Here is a 19,595-nt window from a genome sequence, read left to right as displayed (position 1 = left end):
AAATTTTTGTTCAAGATTTTAGACTCAGACTATAGCAGAGACAGTTCCAAGAACTATTTACCTTTTTTTTATAATGCTCTATGAAAGCAAATACATAATGAACAGAGCTGTGTTGGTCAACATGAATAATTCTGTAAATATTATCTCAGCTTTTAGGATTTCACTCATCTCACATCAAGTGTGGGGCTTCTTCTTAAAAACCTATCTCAACAAGTCACAGGCCTATTGTAACATACTTGGGAAATCTGTGATTTTAGGCTCTGAAAAGAAAACACTAGCAATGTTATAACTCTTGTGTCTTCAGACAATAATTTTAATTGTAGAAAACTTTGTATAAAAGCTCAAGGGATATTTTCTATGTCAAGCATACATTTCTATATGCTAAAATAGATCCCAGATGGTTTACAAAATACATATTATCTTACAATTTTTAAAAAATATCAGAAACTCTAATAGTTAACAAAACAATAACTTACCAACTTTAAAACATAGAAGAAATAAAAGCAAAAATAGAGAGCTTTTAAAATTCCTAAACTGTAAAATGAAAATAGAAAATCAACATGTTGGGAGAGTTATTTGTAGCAAACAGGACATGGGGTTAACATATATAAACATCTCCTGAATCCTATAAGGAGAACATCACTATTCCAATGAGCGATAACAGTCCTAAAACACCTATTATATTCCAAATGCTTTATTCATTCTCTCTCTTTTTTTTTTCAATAATAATACAAGGTTAAGAATTGCTATTCTAATTTTGCTGTTGGCAAAACTATAGCTTAGCATGATTAAGTAATTTACCCAATCTTACATCATTAATAAGAAGCAAAGCCTTCTTATAAATGTGACTCCAAAATTTTATTGTTTTCTGCCTTGTCCTACCATGTAAGCAAAAGCATGAAGACCAGGAACAGAATCTACATAGGTAATATATTATCCTCAATATAAGCTAAGTAAACAAAAGTAAATTGAGATAAATTTTAAGCATTTTAAACTTTTTTTTTATTTTATGCTAACACAAATACCACTATAGTTTTGAAAATGTGGGGAAAAAGGAAATTTTTTACAGCAATGACATTATGATTTAATAAAACCTACCTGGAAAAAAATTTGGTAAGCACTACTTTTTTATTATTCTTAGGGGCTGTCTGAACATCATGTCTACCATAAAGCCTTTCCTGGTGTCTCTTTGCCCAGGCAATTGTGTGCCTTTCCTCTGGACTTTGAAAATATTTGTTTCTGCATCCCCAGTGCATAACAAGTGATTGGCATGCATAAAAAATTATCAATAAATACTTGTTGTTAGAATGAAGAAATAATTCATCAGAGGAAAAAATTTTGTACAGAGACATTCTTTACAATAGCAAAATATGAGAAACAAGGTTAACAAAATAAAATAGTTAAGAAAAATATATTAAGACAATATGATGCACTATTACACAGTTTAAAAGCAATAATATGCAGTCATTAGTGGAGCCTAAAGAAGATTTAGCCATTATGAAAAAAAAAATTGAATGCAAAACACGATGTGACTTCCTACTGTTAAAATATGTTCACCTAAGGACAAAAGCTACAAGTTACTCTTTTTAAAAAGTAAAAGTTAATGTTTCTGTGAGGGTGGTGGAATGAGATGTTCTCTAAACATTTCTCACAATTCTTAATGTGGTTATTAAATTGTTCATAGTCATCTCAAAACAATGATCTAAATTACTCATAAGATTATTTGGAAGACAAGAAACTTTTTTTCAACTTATCAAAACTTCCTGTTCAGACCATTAAGAAGTTCAGTGCTCTAATAACTTCCTTAGCCATTTGTTTCTAAAATAATTATTTCTCCCCACCTCTACTACTACTACTATTAATAGGTAGTTCTTACTTTTTATTCTTTTGTTAATGGCTTGAGGGGTTTATTATATCTGGACTTTAATTATAATCTCCTTCAAATCTTTTTTGGAAGTATAAGGATTATAAATAAATAACAATAAAGAATGCCACATAATAAGTAAGCCATATGTAATACTAAGACATTATTCAGAGAATTAGGCAGATGCCATTAGCTGTCTAGAAAAACCATCTGAATGCTAATTAAAGTTAACTCCTTTAATCTTGCCACCTTCACCTCCCCTCCCTCCTTCCAAAAAACGGAACACTCTTAGACTGTACTCTACTGCATTACTTACCCATGATGTCTTCTTATTTCAACCTTGTGACAGCAGTGACTACCTCAGCACAGGATGTAGTGTAAGTATTAATGGCCAGCTGAACTCCATGGCACATTTGCCTCCAGCTGGCCATGACCACCATTCCCTTCCACGCCACCAACCCCTCCTCCCCCACAGCCCTTCTTCTCTCAGGATGTGATCTGTACTTTAATCCTTCTAGTTCCATTTTAATGCTTTGTATTTTTAGCTGTTTTGTCATTCACTGAAAGCGAGACTCACATGACTTGGTTATTCATGTTAGAAGTGGCTCCACTTACAGAACCAACTTGCTCATTGTCACACAGCTCTGAGACTCAGCTCACATGAGTATGTGTGAATTCATCATCTCTGGTTCTCTTTCAGGATCGATTCACACCCCTTTCCTTGTTGGATTCTTTTTTAAAAATGCCATCTAAATAAAACCGGCCTGAAAACGTAGAGACACTTTTTTTAGTTTGATATCAAAAGACTAATCCTGAACCCCCTAGGACTATTATCATCCATTCCTTTCACTTTTCCTATTTATCTTACCACCGTTGGTATGAATTGATACTGAATAGAAAATTGAAAAGAATCAGTACCACGCTTCCCTGTTGCATATCAAAGAAGGAATTGGAAAAGTAAAACCCAAACAATATTTATGTAATTCAAGTCTATCCTACTGTGTAATTTGAAGATCTTTTATGGGTTTGAAAGATTAAATATTATTTTCAGTGTGCAAAGGAAATAATTTACTTGATACCTGGCAATTAAGCCCTAGCAACTCACAGGTTGACATGTTTTATTTGACTTATACCAGAGTCAAATTTGAAAAGAGTTGAAAGAATATATTTTGCAGAGTAAATACAATTCTAAGCAATCCAAATCTTTTCTAAGTATTCAACAATATTTTCCCAACTGCCTGCATTAAGGGGGATGAATGAAGAGAAAGCCCATACATTCTACTTTGTATTTAAGGACAGGGATTACATTTTTAATAGTATTAAATAGAAAGTCTTGATAGTCATTTCAAAAGAAACACTAATACAAAAAATATATATAGCTGAGAGCATGCCTATTATGGGCATGTTCTAGCTCCTTAGCTGGCTGACTAACAATAGAAACACCATTTGGGATGTTCCCATGAAATGAGCACCAACATGATTTTTCCTTAGCAATATGCACCCATGGATGAATCAAGTCATTTTGAGAAAGCAAGTAGCAAGCAATTATTACTTCCTGTGGCATAATAATATGATTAATAGCTACATAATCATAAATGTTAGCTCAATGAAGGCCTTAGACTATCTCTAGTCCTCTACCTTTACTGTATAGGTGAGAAAACATGGGTAAGAGAGGTTAAGTGGCTTGCCCAGGGTCAAACAGTTAGTGATACACAGCATTGGGACTAGATTCCTAATCCAATGTTCTAACTACAATGCAATATTCTCTTTCATCTATCCTTCCATCTGCCAATCCACCCAGCCATCCATTTGGTTTATTCTATAAGAATTTTTGAAGTTTAACTATGTGACAGAAGCAATTTGTGACCCCAATGAATTATTCTTCCCTATGTGCATGCTCACATAGTGTAATGGTTGTTGTTCCTCCCATCAGGAAGTAGTTCCCCCCCCCACCCATTAAATCTAGACTGAGGTTGCCACTGTGGCAGACATGATATTAAACAATTTCAGTGTCTAGATCTCAAGAGACCTTGTAGCTTTTTCTCTCCCCCTCTTGCTGCTCTAAGACTGCTGTACATGGAAGCCTGGGTGAGTCACCTTAAAGATGAGAAGCCATGTGGCACTGAACCAAGATACCCCAGCCAGCAGCCCCAGTCAACTGCCAGACATGTACATGAAGCCAAATAAGACCAGCCAGAACCCACCTGATGTGCCAACTGATGGCAAATGCATAAATGAGCTCAGTTCATACCCCATAGTACAGAGACGAGACACCACAGATGAGCCCATGTTGTTGACCCACAGAATCAGGAGCAAATAAAAAGTGTTGTCAGTAGCCTCCAAGTTTTGGAGTGGTTTGTTACATAGCAACAGATACTTCATGCACTATATTAAATGCTAGACTCTAGAGAAAGAGATAGCCAAAGAAAGAGGTGATTAAAGCCAGTCTTGGCCATCAAAAATGGCCCAGAAGTAAATACAAACACAGACTAGTGGTAAGTACAAACACACAAGCCACCCTTTAAGAAATGGAGTCATAAGGATCATGCAAGTTTTCTAAGTGAGAAATTATAAGAGACTATATCAAGGTATTGAAAGGAAATTTAGGGGTCAATGACTGAATAGAATGTTTGAAGAAAGTGTCTAGCACGATGTTTAGCTTAGAATGCTTGACCAATACTGAGATCAGTAGGTTGCAGAAAGTCTAAGGAGGAGGAGGTTTAAGAAAAAGGATAGGTGACTATGGGAGAAGGGGTTGGCTGGGTGGTGGGGGGGAGCAACGGGGGGGGAAATGGGACAACTGTAATTGAAAAACAATAATAATAAAAAAATTTTAAGTTAAAGAAAAAAAAAAGGATAGGAAGACAGGGTTTTCAGACTTGACATGTTGACTTTGATGAAGAACCTGGAAGTTTCACAATGAAGCTCAGGCCTGTATAACATCTAGATAGAAAAGCCTATATAAGCCCAAAGTTCTGGAGAGCAGATAGAGCAGATTGGATTAAAGAATAACCTTGAGAATCATCCACAGCTAGTAATAGTAGTTTAAGGCAGGGGCAGGGGTTAAGTTTAGCAGGGAGAGTGCAGCAAGTAAACTAGCGATAACAAAGCAGAGACAGAGGACCATTCTTCCAAGAAATTTTCTGGGAGCAAAAGGAGAGACACATTCAGACACATTAGATAAAAGATAACTTTATTTTTTGTCTCATGTCAGAACTGAAGTAACTTCTGCACATCTTCTTCACCTTCTCCCTCCCAAGAAAAGTGGTTGCAGGGAACATCAGATAAACATACAAAATTTACTTAAGAATTTGAGATTGAGCATGGGTAGTGATGTCATTCAGCACATTGCATTTCTTTCCAAAGATCCTCCTTAGGTAAGCTTTTGCAAATTATTTATTGGGTCACCAGTGATTGAGTCTCCTTCTCTGTTCCTAGGTATTTCTCTTGAATGGGCCTTATACCTACCCCAGTTTCTTTCTTATCCAGAGCAACTTAATTCTGACCCTGTTCACTTGGGGCATCAGGTTACTCATAGGCCCATGAGGCCCAGCCTCTGAGTGAGCTCGTCAGAACATTCACCCCACAAGACACTTCATGGGGGTACTGATAAGAGAAAAAATAGGACTTATTAATCCTGGGGCTGAAATGGGTTTCCAGAAGGCACAGTGGAAAGAGAATAGCTGAGGAGGAGGAAGCACAGTGCCATATCAGGTTGTGCATTTGTGAGATAGATGGTCAAAAGTTGTGCAGTTGGGTCTTGGCCAAGGACGATAGAAATGAGAGGCACAGTGGAGTAAATGGGCCTCAAACCTTCTGATTAGGCATTGTTGATTTTTATTTAACTAACTTGATCTACTTTTCTTCTAAATGAAATATGGTCCAGTTCCTTAGAGTTACAAAGCAAAATAAGGAGCTTCTTGTGCAGGTGCTTCTTCATTTATGATGGGGTTACTTTCTGATTACTCCATCATAAGTTAGAAACATTGAAGTCAAATGCACTTAATACACCTAACCTATTGAATATCATACCTGAGCCTAGCCTACCTTAAACATGCCTTATGTTAGCCTACAGTTGTGCAAAAGCATCTAACACAAAGCCTATTTATAATGCCCAGGATGATGTGAGAGTATTATATCACATATTGCTAGCCCAGGAAAAGATCAAAATTCAGAATTCAAACTGCATTTTCTACTATCTCACAATCATAAAGTGAAAAAAATCATAAGTCAAACCATCATAAGACAGGGACCATTTGTAATTTGAAATATAACAGAAACCATAAAAAATAACTAAAAATTACACTTCTTCAGTTGTTAATTAATGTTGCACACTGACAAAAAAAACATATATTCAATCATTCCAGTGTATAAAATAGCATTTCCTGTTCCAGTGTACAAACCGTTGAGAAAATAATTAACACTATTATCTTTAGCTACAATACTGTATTGGAATATCCAGAGATCTCTGGCTTTATTTCTTATGCATTTAGTAAAGTGGAAATGACACTGGAATAAATTCTGAACTAGAAGCTGTCCCTTATAGAATGAGAAAAATAATTTGTGTTATAGCCATTGCTGTTGTCCAAAAAAAATCTGCTGAGGTAAGAATTAATAAAACAGCCAAATTCTCCATCTTTTACTCAGAGGAATAAAAATTATTCCAATATGTATCCAGTGCATCTCAAGGGAAGTTGTGTGATGTTTTTATATTTTACCAAACCACTTAAAAGTTTTGTGATGCAAATTAAATAGTGATTTTAGCTGGCAATAAAAAGAATACTTCAACAATGGAAAAATTGGCTAATAATTCATTATGATAATTAGGATTAAGAAACTATGACATTTGAACAAATGTTTTAGAGTCTGGTATAAAAATCATTATAAATTTCACATTTTTTTCCTAGAGGTGTTAATATAAGTAATTAAAATATGGGATGTGCATGGTTGTTAAATAGATCTCATGTATCTGCTCCTTTTGAGAGGTACAGATGGATAAGAACACAAATATCCATAAACTTTCATATCCCAAGCAAGTTGCTTATTTTTGGATGGTAGAAAGTTTTTAGATTTAAAAAGAAATTCAAATACCTTCTAGACCTGAGGTTCCCTCCTACCCCCACCCCATATTTTCTACCCAATCTTTAGGCCTCATATCTGCTACTGGAATTGCAATAAGAAGACTTGGGCCATCACGGCCCCAGCAGACATACGTATAGTACTGAGAAGCTTCTAGAATACCACATCTGTGACCGGAAGTGTAAAGAAAATTCTATTTCTCAAAAATATCTTGCACATTTATGTCAAGTAAAATTTTACCATAAGAGATTTTATTCTTAGGGGGAAATAAAACTTTGTTCTCAATGAACAAGTATTTATTGACAGTTACTAAGCGATATTCTTAAGTGTGTGGTATATGCTCTGCAAGTTACAGATTGAAGCAGAGGCTTGCTACCCTCAAGGAAAAATAGTCAAGCTGGGAAAACATGGAAACCACAGAGCCCAAGGCAAATGTCATTGTGTTGGCCTATATGATTTCTTGATCTGTCTGCCAGAAGAGAAAATCCACCAGGGAATACAGAGAACTCTGAAGAGCAAGGAGTGTGTAAACCAATGCAGGGGATACTTAAACAACCAGCTCTTGTGCTGTAATTCTGCCTAAGGCCAGAACCGCCGCTGACCACAGCAGCGCAACAGTCATAATGATTCAGCTGGGAGGGTCAAATCTCAACAAACAGGTTTCTCTTTATCATAAGATGTATTGCCCCTGTGTCCCCAATCTCTCATCTTTTTCTTACCTTTCACATCTCTCTATACACCCTCAAGTATTCATACTTCTAAAAGTAGATGGTGGGGTGGGGATAAAATTCAAGTAAGGCAGGTCTCTAGAGAAAGAACTGAATGTGCAGATGGTCTCAAAGGACACTGGGAGAGAGCCAATCGGTAGGACAGTCTTGTATGGGTCCAAATAATGGATTTTTTTTAAGTATATTTTATTGATTATATTGTTACAATAGTTCCAATTTCTTTCCCCTTTGCTCCTCTTTGCCCAGCACCCCCCTCCCCCAGGAATCCCAGCCCCCTTAATCCATGGGTTGTGCATGTAAGTTCCCCGGCTTCGCCCTTTCCTATATTAGTCTTTTTTTTTAAGTAATTAATTAATTAATTAATTAATTTTTATAACATTAAAACATAACAATTTCCCCCTCTCAGACTTAAGTTCCCTTTATAATCTTATAAAGGACAATGGGCGAAGGTCCCATGCTCCTTTAGCTTCTTCAAGTTGGACGTGGTCATCATCCTACCTACCCTTGGGTCCAGAAATCCCTAATAAGAGTGGATTTCTTATAGGGTTTTCTGAGTCAGCCCAGCATGATGAAGAGGTACCCTCAACCAACTCTCTCTTTAGATCCCTGGGAGAACAGAGCAAATGAATTTCACTCAACAAAGAAGGGGAAAGGGGAGAAAGGAAGTTGTTTGTGATAGGTAGGGATGCAGAGTAAGATGTCCCCCCAGCAGTTGGTTACACAGGTGCCCTTTGACGCCAGTTCTAGTACAAGAGCTACCTCAGCGTCCACGTGCCTGAAACTCTCTAACACTGTTCATTAAGTCTTTGTGGCTAGAGCTCAGTCCTGGGCCTATAATGTAATGTAAGAATAAAGAAAACAACACCTTAGTCTGTAGAAATTTAATAGTGTGTTAGATTTAAAGATAATATTAAAATAAAAGCACAGTCCTCGTTGTGGCCTCACCCCTTCTTTTTTAATGATGCTATAAACTTAAATAGCAAAAGTGCTCACCCCAGCTGCAAAATATGAAATGGGGGGAGTCACAGAACCCTGTAAATACATTTAAAAATATGTTTCTAAAACAGGTTCCTGGTTTATGAAACTGATTTTACCAGCCTTCGGCTTGTTGATTTACAGATCAGTTTTGAGCGAACCCCGGGACAGGCCTCTTACTTGGCTCTGCTTTCCCTAGTGAAGGGGCTCCAACTGCAGGTGGGGGACACAATTAATGATTCATTAGGGAGTTGACATGGGGTGCAGATTGATAGTAAAAGTAGATCCCCAAATTAGAAACTATTGAAAGCCCCAAATGATGGCTTCAAAGAAGACTGATAAATGTATTCATTTATTTCCTTTGGTCTTGCAGACATAGGAGACTTTATGGTCAATATGGCATGGATATTATGAAGCCTGGCCTCTCTCTCTCCCACAGAATCAGTCAATGTCTTCATTGTATTACCTTCCTCCCTAGATAGCATCTACAGCCATCATTTCTATGTAGGTGAGTGACTACTAGCAGACCCATGAGGGGGTGACTGTTTTCCAGTCTAAGTTAGGAAAAGAAATGACAAGAAGGAGCAGTGATTCATATGCTCCTCACCTCAACCTCCCACCCCAACTACAAGTGAAATACAGATCTCCTGTCTTTGAAGAAAATTCACAATAATTTTCCCCAGGGCCTTTCTTTTCTCCCAGCTAAACATCCTTTCTTCCCTTTGCTCAAGTATATTTTTCTCCCTCTGTTCAAAGCCTCACCCAACCACCCAGCCCAAAGGGAATGCCTCCTCCTTCAAACTTTAACATCATGAGCAGCTGTAGACCCACTTTATATCCACCATAAATTACTATTATAGAGATGGGTCATTTTAAATGAGTTTCTGGGCTTATGATACCTCAGTTTGCAGAGGATTCACCTAAGGAGCATGGGATAGATATAGATGTCTGGAATTTAGGAATATGCTTATACATTTTTAATCGGTTTTCCTGGTGATTCTGGTACAATTGGTCTAAGAATCACACTTTGAGAGACACTATCCTAGACACACACATACACTGAAAACTATCCTTGAAACTTTGTCATATCCATTAGTAAACAAATAAAAATGAAACACTTTCATAATGTCCACTTTAAAAGAGGGTTGAAGAAAGCCCACCATGGAGGCCAATGTTACCAAAGTTTCTAAAGAGAAGGAAACTTTTCCCTACTTCCTGAGGACCGAAAAAATTGAGAAGAAGATATTCTGATTACATACTTCCCTCCCATTTCTCAAAAGTCATTATAAAATCATAAGAAAGATTATGGGATTTAGTAAAAGACCACTCCCATCCCGGCAACTCCTGCGGCGCACCTGAAGCCAAGCTGTATTGACTCCGTCTTTCCCTTGGACCCTTCAGCTGCGAAGAGAGGGGGGGTCTGCTGCATGGGCAACAGCAGACCCTCCATATCACCCTGCCCAGGCTCTGTAGCTTCAGCTTCACTGGAGAGGACACTCCAGCGTCATCGCAAGATGTCGATTCAACACGGGAGGAGACAGATACCGTGTCACTCCCGAGTCGGACTGCACAGCCATTCTCGGCGGTGCAGATAGACTCTTAAGAAGCTACACCATCGTCTCTCGAGACGGACGGCTGCCGACGACGACGACTCCCATCCAATGTTTGATGGGCCTGAAAAATGACAGCTTGAAAGGTCTGATACTCAGATTAAAATGTGACTCAGTCTACACTAAAACAGAAGTTCTAAGACCTACTGGGGGAGATGCTCATTTTGCCTCACTTGTGATTTTATTTTGAGGGACTGTGCTGGACAACACTCCTGACAGCCGTCCTCTGTTCACTCACACTTCTGCTCCTTTGGAGAAGACCCTGAGCACTTCTGCTAGACCTGCCACTTACAGAGTACTGCACTCTCCATGCACAATGGGCTGAGTGGAGCAGGTTCTCCTGCATGCGTGGGCTGTGGGAGAGAGAATTGAAATGTCTATTTCACCTTTCAAGAAACAAGAGACAGAAGAGAGCATTTGCAATTCCCAGCACAAGCAGTAATCTTTAAACTATTACAGATCAGTTGGAAGATTTCTGATGGGAAAGTTATAAAAATGCGCATCTACTGCTCTGCATTCCTCTGTCCCATTCCACAAGTGAGCATTTATGATCTCTTCTCCTTTACCTCATCTAAGGAAAAAGGGAAAAAGGAGTCTTTAATAAGCCCCTGGTGGCGTGAGGAGAAGGGCTTTCTAGGAAGATAGTAGAAATAGGAGAGCAAGCCCTGTAAGGTAATGTGTGCCCCCATTATTTAGGGACAATTCTTTTCTCGATCATTTAGTCTCTCTTTTCCTAGCTCTCTCTTTTTTTAAGATGTTATTTATTTATTTTTAGAGAAAAGGGAAGGGAAAGAGAAAGAGAGAGGGGAACATTTATCGGTTGCCTCTCTCACACACTCTGACCCAGGACCAAACCCACAACCCAGGCATGCACCCTGACCGGGAATCAAACCTGCGATTTTCACTTTGTGGGACGATGCCCAACCAACTGAGCTACATTGGTCAGGGCTATTTTCCTACTTCTTTAAAAATTTTTAAATATATTTAATTCCCAGAGGAGTCACGTCTTTGGAAGTATGTTTTCTTAGAATGTTCTCAATTTGTCATTTTCCTGCTAATTCTCCCACACTCCTCTGAGCTTGTTGGGAAGTTTTGAATCTCTATTTCTTCATGACAAATTGGGTCAGATAAATGTGCAGGATGATTAGAATCAATGTTTTTCCAAAAGTGATGGGTTAAAGGTCTTTACTCTGTAATTAGGGCACTTTTCATTATTTCTTTCTTAGTTTAGAAGAGGAGCAAATGTCAAACTTAAATGCCATAAGCTTTTGGAGGCTAACACTTAAGAAACTTACAGTTTATGTCACACCTCATTAAACACTGGTTCTGAATATATTCTATTCTTAATCTAGACTTAGTTAATCTGCATTTTTCCCCAGACCACTAACCCTAACCACCCACAATGGTTAGAAAGAACATAGTTGTTGTTGTTGTTTTAATAGGCAGAGGTCACTCAGTGACTCCCTCTGAATTCAAGCCCAGTAATCTTCAGTTCCTTCCTTATGAAGAAAATCTATGATAGAATCCTTGTTTTCACACAGTTTAGGCTTTTCTCTCCTCTCCTGTCAATAATTCCTAAAGCAAATACCAAGAACAACAGGATACACCCAAGGCCTGCAGAAAGATCATAACTGTTCATGACAAACTTTTCTCTAGAGTACCAAACTGGAGACAATTATTAATTTCACCAAATCTATATTTTTCAACACTCAACACAATCTATACTTTAATTTCTTGACATTTTACAAACTTTGTATTTATTGATGTTAGAGAGAGAGAGAGAAAAGGAGAAAAACATCAGTTTGTTTTTCCACTTAATCATGCATTCATTGGTTGCTTCCTGTATGTACCCTGACTAGGGATCAAACCCACAGCCTTAGCATATTGGGATGATGCTTTAATCAACATGACCTACATTTTAATTTTTCGCCTTCCTTAACTGCATGCAGGGGCATTTGCCTCCTGATTTTTGGATGTTCTGAATCTAATAGACATTTAGGAGGGGGAACCAAAAAAAACCCGAATTTATCTATAAATTGTGTATTTATTCTTACATATTTAAACTTCAGTCACCTTCAAAGTGCTCTCTATTTGATGCAATATGCCTATTGAGATGTTTTTCCACTACTCAAAACAGTTTCTGAACTCAGTGATTTGGATGCCTTCTAGTGCTCCTGCCACTCTTTGTTTCACCTCTTCCGCATCTGCAAAACATTTCCATTTGAGGACATTTATCATCCAGTGAAACAAACAAACAAAAAAAAAAATTGTTCAGGACAAGGTCAGAGAGACAGAGCAGGTGAGGCATGGGGGTGATGTGTTTTTTGGTTCAAAAACTGCTGACTACTTAGCATGGTGTGGGCAGGTGTACTCATAAATCATCCATCATGAAATGGGCAAACACATTGAAAAGAGTCTTCAGAAAAATTCAATGAAGCAAAACACAACCTCTCACAGCAACACCAGCTGGTACACTGATACAGATGGGTCCCTAGAACACTAGCCTAACAAGGGAAACCTGTACCACAAGGGGCCTGCCCTCCAGAAGATAATCCTGGTTTGGGGGGTGGATCCCCCCTCATAGTTAATTATGCTTAATTATAATGTACAATTGAAAACATTTTCAGATCCTCTGTGATTTTAAAGCCTTCATGAGTAAAAATAGTTGTAGGTGAGAGTAAGACTACATTCTAGATACTGTTAAAAATATGCAGCACCATTACAAGGGGTCCAGAATATCCTTTAGATGGAGATCATGAATCTCAGGCCACAAAATCAGGTATAACTTTATGTATCTTTCTATAACTGAACTTAATTGTAATTATAAATTCTCATGTTTCAGGTAGGAGAAACTCAAGCCCAGTCAATTTAGGCTTGTCATTCTCTCCCTGACAACTCCCTGTGGTACCCCGGGAAGTTTCATGCAGTACCAACACCTAAGAGAGGTGTCATTTTATCAGAGTCATCACCTATCTATGGTGACATCTGTCTGGCTGTGTTGTATCTATCTTGTCTTTGATTCTGTGTCCACATAGGTCATTGCTCAGTTGTTCTTCCTGCTCACAAGACTCCTCCATCTCTGTGCTTTTAGTCTGTCTCTTTGTATCTGTTTATATCTGTCTGTCTATTTATGCCTTTCTCTGCTACTATCCATGCTTTGCAGGGCATGGGATCCCTCTGCTTCTCTTACAGAAGGATGGGCTACAGGAAGTCCAGTGGGACTGTTAATAGGTCTGAGCTACTCTTCAGTGCATGGGAATAACTATAACAGTCCAGGGCACATGGAAATTCTATGAAGCCATCTCAAGTCCATCAGCCTAGACACACTACACAACAGCCTTTCCATTTGCCACCTTGTTGTGCTTTTTCTGAGAAAGGAGACGCAGGCCTCCACTGCTCTCAGATCCCCCCAAACCAACTGAATTTCCATTGTCAGAGAAAGTTATGAGCCTTTCTTTCTCAAAGACACACACTGAGTGGTCACTTCCTGCTTTCCCTTAAGTTTGTCCCCACTCCTTGGTCTAGGCATTCTTTGCTCATGTGTGACGAGTAGGATAATGCTACAAAAAGCCTCATTTTTGCATCAAAAGCTTTCTTCCAAATCTACCTTATTTCCTCTACATGAAGCTTTCCTTTCTCTGCATCAACCTAGACTTTTGAAACTAAAAAGCGAGGGAAGAAAATCCTTGTTTCTTTCTTTCTGGTTTGCCATGCCTCCCTTCAAGCAATCACTGTAGAGCACCCAGCAACTTCCCAAATGGAAGTACAAATCTCTAGGGCTGTGTTATCCAACTTGGTATCTGCAAGCCACATGGGGCTATTGAGTACTTGTAATGTGGCTAGTCCTAATTGAGATATGAAAAGTACATACTGCATTTCAAATACTTAAAAAATACAAAATAGCTCAATCATTTTTATATTAGCATCATGTTGAAATGATAATATTTTAAGTATTTTTTGTTAAATAAAAAATACTACTAACATTAATTTTCCTGTTTTGTCTTACTTTTTTATGTGGCTATGTGAAATTTTTAAGTTATATCTTTGATTTATATCTGTGGCTTCCATTATATTTATGTTGGACAGCACTGCTCTAGAAGAGTAATGGGAACCAAAAATAAATCAGTCAATATTTTAGAACTATCACACATCTGCATTGCATCCTACCCAAATTTGCTGTTCAACACACACTCTGAAGTTGAACAATTACTGAATATGTGTTATATACCACATCTGCACAAGAAACTGGCAGAATAAAGGTGAACAACACATTATCCTTTCTATTAAGGAATTCACAACTTGGCAGGACAGACTCACGAGTATGGAACTAATTACCCAAAATGCCAGGCGACAAGTTCAGATGGGGACATTGTCTATTCTTTCTTGGAAGAATGAGAAGAGGTTAAGGAGACACTTTTCAGAAGATGCTATTTGGGATGCATCAGCCCTAATGGAAAGAGGGAATACCAGATGGAGAGAACATGTTCAGTAGAAAATGAAAAAGTTAGTATGGCTGAGGACAAGCTGAGTCTGAAGAGAGAGGAGCCTGGAAACTTTTAATTGGAACCAGATTATGCCAGACCTTGAGTACCTAGCTGAGGAAATTAAACTTTATCTTCTACCATTTTACCCTTTTCCTACTACCCCATTCCTCTGGGGACCCATCAAAGACTTTCCAAAATGAAAATAGCATGGTTAGATTGGCATTTTAGAAAGAAAACTCTGGCAGAGAAACATGGAGGAGAAACTAAAGTGGGGAGAGATGAGAGGCTAATAGGTGGGTGAGGGGTTAGGGTCTTATCACTGGATTTCCTGGGGCTTTACGAGAGCCAATTTCATAGCAGATCCATTTGTTTTAATCATCGCTCATACTTAAAAATAAAGCTAAAAAGACACTTTTCTCAAAATCCTAGTTAAAAATAGAACTTCTTCAGTCTTTTATTCAAGGCTAGCTTGACAATATTCTACTTCTGATTGTTCAGTAATCAAATATTCTGGAAAAAAAGGTTTGTCCATTTCTAGTGAACATTTAGTCCAGTCATGGCTTCAATTGGTTAGGTGCAGTTAACTCTTGAATTTTCTTAGTTCCATTTTCAGGGTTTATATGAAAGAGCTATGGTTAAGGGTAAGGCATGTATGAAACTGATTCCTCTACATGTTCTGGGGAGGTGAGCAGGATGTGTGTTCTCTCCTCACTGGTCTAAAAGTGATCCAATCTGCTCATCCTTCCCCCTCAAATTAGCTTTTTTTCAACAGCTGGTTAATACAGCTAGAGGATAAAAGAGCCCAGAGCTATTATGTAAGCATCTCAATTTTCATCTTTGATTTTATTCACGAATTATTTTATTAGATTCAAGATGAAACTGGGAGGACACATTAAGTTTTTAAAAAATTAAGGTTCTTCCCTGGCCAGTGTGACTCGGTTGGAGCATCGTCCCCAATAAGCAAAAGACTGTATGTTCGATTCCCGGTCAGGGCACATGCCTGGGTTTCGGGTTCAGTTCCCAGTTCAGGTGCATGTGGGAGGCAACATCATTGATGTTTCTCTCTCTCCCTTCTTCTCTCTCTAAACAAATAATGAAAAAAGTCCTCCAATGAGGAAATAAATAAATAAATAGTAGGGTTCTTTCTGAAGTGCTAATTTACTCATTGGTATATATGGATTTATTGTCTGGAGTTAACTGAAAGCATATTGACAGCAGTAGAATGAATCTGCCTGGAATAATTTTAGAAATCAGCAAAAAAAAAAAAAAAAAGTTGACTCTTCCAATATGAGATGCCTCTTAGTTCTCCTGAAGCTAAATAACGTACATAATCATTCATAATCCTATATTGCATCACCATACCACTCTGAACACCCTACTATTCTGGCTTCTAAGTATATAGTTTATATGATGGCACAGATTATGTGATAACTGCCTCAAAGTTTAGAACTTTTTTCAGTAAAATTTCTAAAATTTTTATAGTATGAGTCTGGAGATTTTTGAGAATAATGCTTGAATCTAGATAAGTCTGAGAATTATACTTGGTGTCCTCAAGTTTGCATTTAAAGGGATTTTTCACCCAATTGCCTGCTTTTAGCTGGTCAGAGGAGTGAAAAGTTTTGGTCTCCTGGGTCTTAGGCTCAAAGAAAAAAGAAAATAATTTCGAACAAATCTAAAAATCAGGAAAAATAAATGATCATAAGAGTTAAAAATTTTTAATTGATGTAACCAAAATCCAAAAAGCAGGTCCTATGTAGTCCCAGGTCAGTGTGCAAATTACCAGTCACAACCTTAGTTTGCCTCACTTCTCCTCAGCAAAGGCAGATGTCAGCTATTCTGATAGTAAATAAATACCATAATATATGTCTAAAGGTGGCGGCGGCGGCGGCAGCCGTCCGTCTCGAGAGACGACGGTGTAGCTTCTTAAGCGTCTATCTGCACCGCCGAGAATGGTTGTGCAGTCCGACTCGGGAGTGACACGGTATCTGTCTCCTCCCGTGTTGAATCGACATCTTGCGATGATGCTGGAGTGTCCTCTCCAGTGAAGCTGAAGCTACAGAGCCTGGGCAGGGTGATATGGAGGGTCTGCTGTTGCCCATGCAGCAGACCCCCCCTCTCTTCGCAGCTGAAGGGTCCAAGGGAAAGACGGAGTCAATACAGCTTGGCTTCAGGTGCGCCGCAGGAGTTGCCGGTGTTGACTACAACGTCAAACCGCCTTAGGGACTCCAGCTCCGGATTTTCTGTCGGGGTTTACTCCCTTAGCCTTTCCCCTGAAGAGGTATGCCGCAAGGCAGCGGAGGTTTTTTGGAGTCAGAGTTTTCCTTCTCTGATGTGCCCTGACTGGAAGATCGAACCAGCGACACTTAGCTCGCAGGCCGACGCTCAATCCACTGAGCCAAACCAGCCAGGGTTACATAGTCAATAATATTGTAATAATTATGTATGGTGCCATGTCAGTACTTGAAATATCAGGGGGATCACTCTGTAAAGTATATGACTGTCTACCACTATGCTGTACACATGAAACTAATACAAAATAATATTGAATGTAAACTAATTGAAAAATAAAATTTTTAAAAATCATAGAGATATATACACTTCTATGCATCAACTCAAGATTAAATGTGAAAAAGAAATATTAGGAAAGATTAGAATTGTTCATATTTTTATGGTAAAAGGCAAATGCTTTGAGTAACATAGCCTGCCTTCATTTCTGTCTTACCATTATTTCATAAAATATTATTTTAAAATAACAGTTTCAAAACAAGTAAATAAAGAGCCACATGTCTCTAGTGACCACTTGAAATGTGGCTAATGCAAATTAAGATGTTCTGTAAGTGTGAAACACCCACCAGGCTTCAAAAATGCAGCCTGAAAAGGTAATATAAAATATTTCAGTAATCATATTTTGATGTTGATTATAAGTTGAAACATATCTTTTAAGATATAGTTTTGAGGTAGAGATGCCTCACACACCCTAGGCTCAGTTGGAAGTTGCTCTGTCCAGCAGAGGTTTCGTTACCACTGCAGAACAAACTTTTACCCAGGACATTTCATTATGTCTGGGGGAAGGAAGGTGGCTAATGTCTAAAGGTAGCACATAAATAAAAAACAAACTAGCTCAAGTTGACCTAGACTTAATAACTTTAGCGATTACATGATGTGACTAAGTTTGATAAATGTTTACTTTTTTTGCTGTACCATAAAGAATCTAACTTGGAGCAGTGAAACTATAGTAATTTAGCAAAATGATCAGGATTGTCAGCCTGATCAATAGTATAGGCCTCCATGTGAATCAGAAAAGAACTATCAGGGATAAGGAAACCCAACAGCTTTTGAAACAAGAACTTTGGCTGATGTGATGCTAAGAAAACAGCTTTGCTTTCCTCTTTTGTTTTAAGTGGAAGATAATTTATTTATCAAAGGAAATTTACTCATTCTAATTTCAAATATTGTTCTTTGATATAGTTTAAGTAGCCAAAGTTTTTAGAGATTTTTACAAAGTAAATATTGATACTGTTTTTATTTTAAAAACTAATACATAGTTTAAATTATGGGTAAAGTACAGAGAGTCCCATTGAGCAATTAAGAATAACACAGATCCCAAATGCATGGCAATGAGAAGTCTTCTTTTCTCCTCTACTTAAGCCACACTTGAGGCTATCACAGATTCTATTGCTCTATTCTAACAAATAGAATTAATGTGTGCAAAATAAAACCCTAATATCAAGCAAAATTCTAGTTCTTGATATTACCCATTTGGAAATAATTCCATACATTTGTTGTGGAATCTTCCATGTCCTTTGCGGGCATAGGGTTTGCATAGCTTCATAAGACTACATGAAGCTTCATAATCTCTGTAGATCATTGTTTTGTTAGGACATACCATGCTGGTTTCATCAACCAGATCAAATCTTTGCCTTCAGGCAGACATCTGCAATTGTTGGCCTATGGGTACTTGAGAGTACCTGTACTTCAAGACACTCCCCCTCGAGGAAAAAAAAAAAAAAAGACAAAAAAGAACCTCCAGAAACTCTGCAGGTGCAAAAGCGTTTTAAGGGAAATTAATGATGGATTGCCCTTTTATGTTATGTATTCAAATAGACGGTTATGTGTTTGCACTGATATAGTTCTGAACTTAAGTACACAGAACATGAACTCAGAACCTTTTCTTGGTATTTGTGATGGAGTTTCCTGCTCTCTTAGTTAAAACATGTATCATTAAGAGTTCTGACTTAAGTATTAAGAAAATGAGGTTTCTGAAGGAAAATAAAACATCTGAAGACTCTTAGTAAAGGATCATTGATACTAGACAGAATAAACTTGTGAGCACCATAGACCTCATCACTTTGGTCATTCATCTATGGCTGAGTCAAGACTTGCAGGGCTGTTTTGGTCCAGAAGCAAAAGATAATGGGAAGTATTATAGCTGGCTTATGTCCAAGACCCCAGATGCCCAAAGCCACATGCTTCTTTTCAAGTTTTTGTTCTTTATCCTTTTGTTATTTTTTTCCCTCTCTGCTAGTTCAAGAAACTATATTATTAGAAGACACTCACCATTTTATCATGGTACTACTGATACCCTTACCTCTGGCAATTACTAGAAATAGGATTTATCCTCCACACTAACAAAGTTGAACTACCTATAGCAAATCAAAGGGAAAAAAACCGCTTTGCTATGAAAAGATTTAAGTAGCCTAAGGAACATATAGGTCATGTTTCACTTATGTAATTTCTTATCTCAGTGTTTTTGTATGGCAGTCACTAAGTGTGAATAATTCCAGAGCCACTTTCACCCCATAAGATGCTACAAATAATTATCCAACAAAAAGAATCAGAAGAAGGCCTGTCGCTC

At 37.9% G+C, this 19,595-nt stretch overlaps 1 protein-coding gene across 1 annotated transcript in view; it reads right to left on the bottom strand.

Moving 5' to 3' along the window:
- CCDC91 (coiled-coil domain containing 91) overlaps window positions 1-2,269 on the bottom strand; it is a 458,769-nt gene extending 456,500 nt beyond the window's left edge. The window contains exon 1 of the mRNA XM_090275502.1: window positions 2,181-2,269. The gene's annotated coding sequence lies outside the window, so the exon portion shown is untranslated. The remainder of the gene's footprint in view (window positions 1-2,180) is intronic.
- Window positions 2,270-19,595: the final 17,326 nt, after the last annotated feature.

The sequence above is a fragment of the Furipterus horrens genome, unplaced genomic scaffold (genome assembly GCF_987537825.1).
Source record: "Furipterus horrens unplaced genomic scaffold, mFurHor1.1.pri manual_scaffold_4, whole genome shotgun sequence".
Classification (NCBI taxonomy): domain Eukaryota; kingdom Metazoa; phylum Chordata; class Mammalia; order Chiroptera; family Furipteridae; genus Furipterus; species Furipterus horrens.
This window is presented reverse-complemented; position numbering and strand designations above follow the sequence as displayed.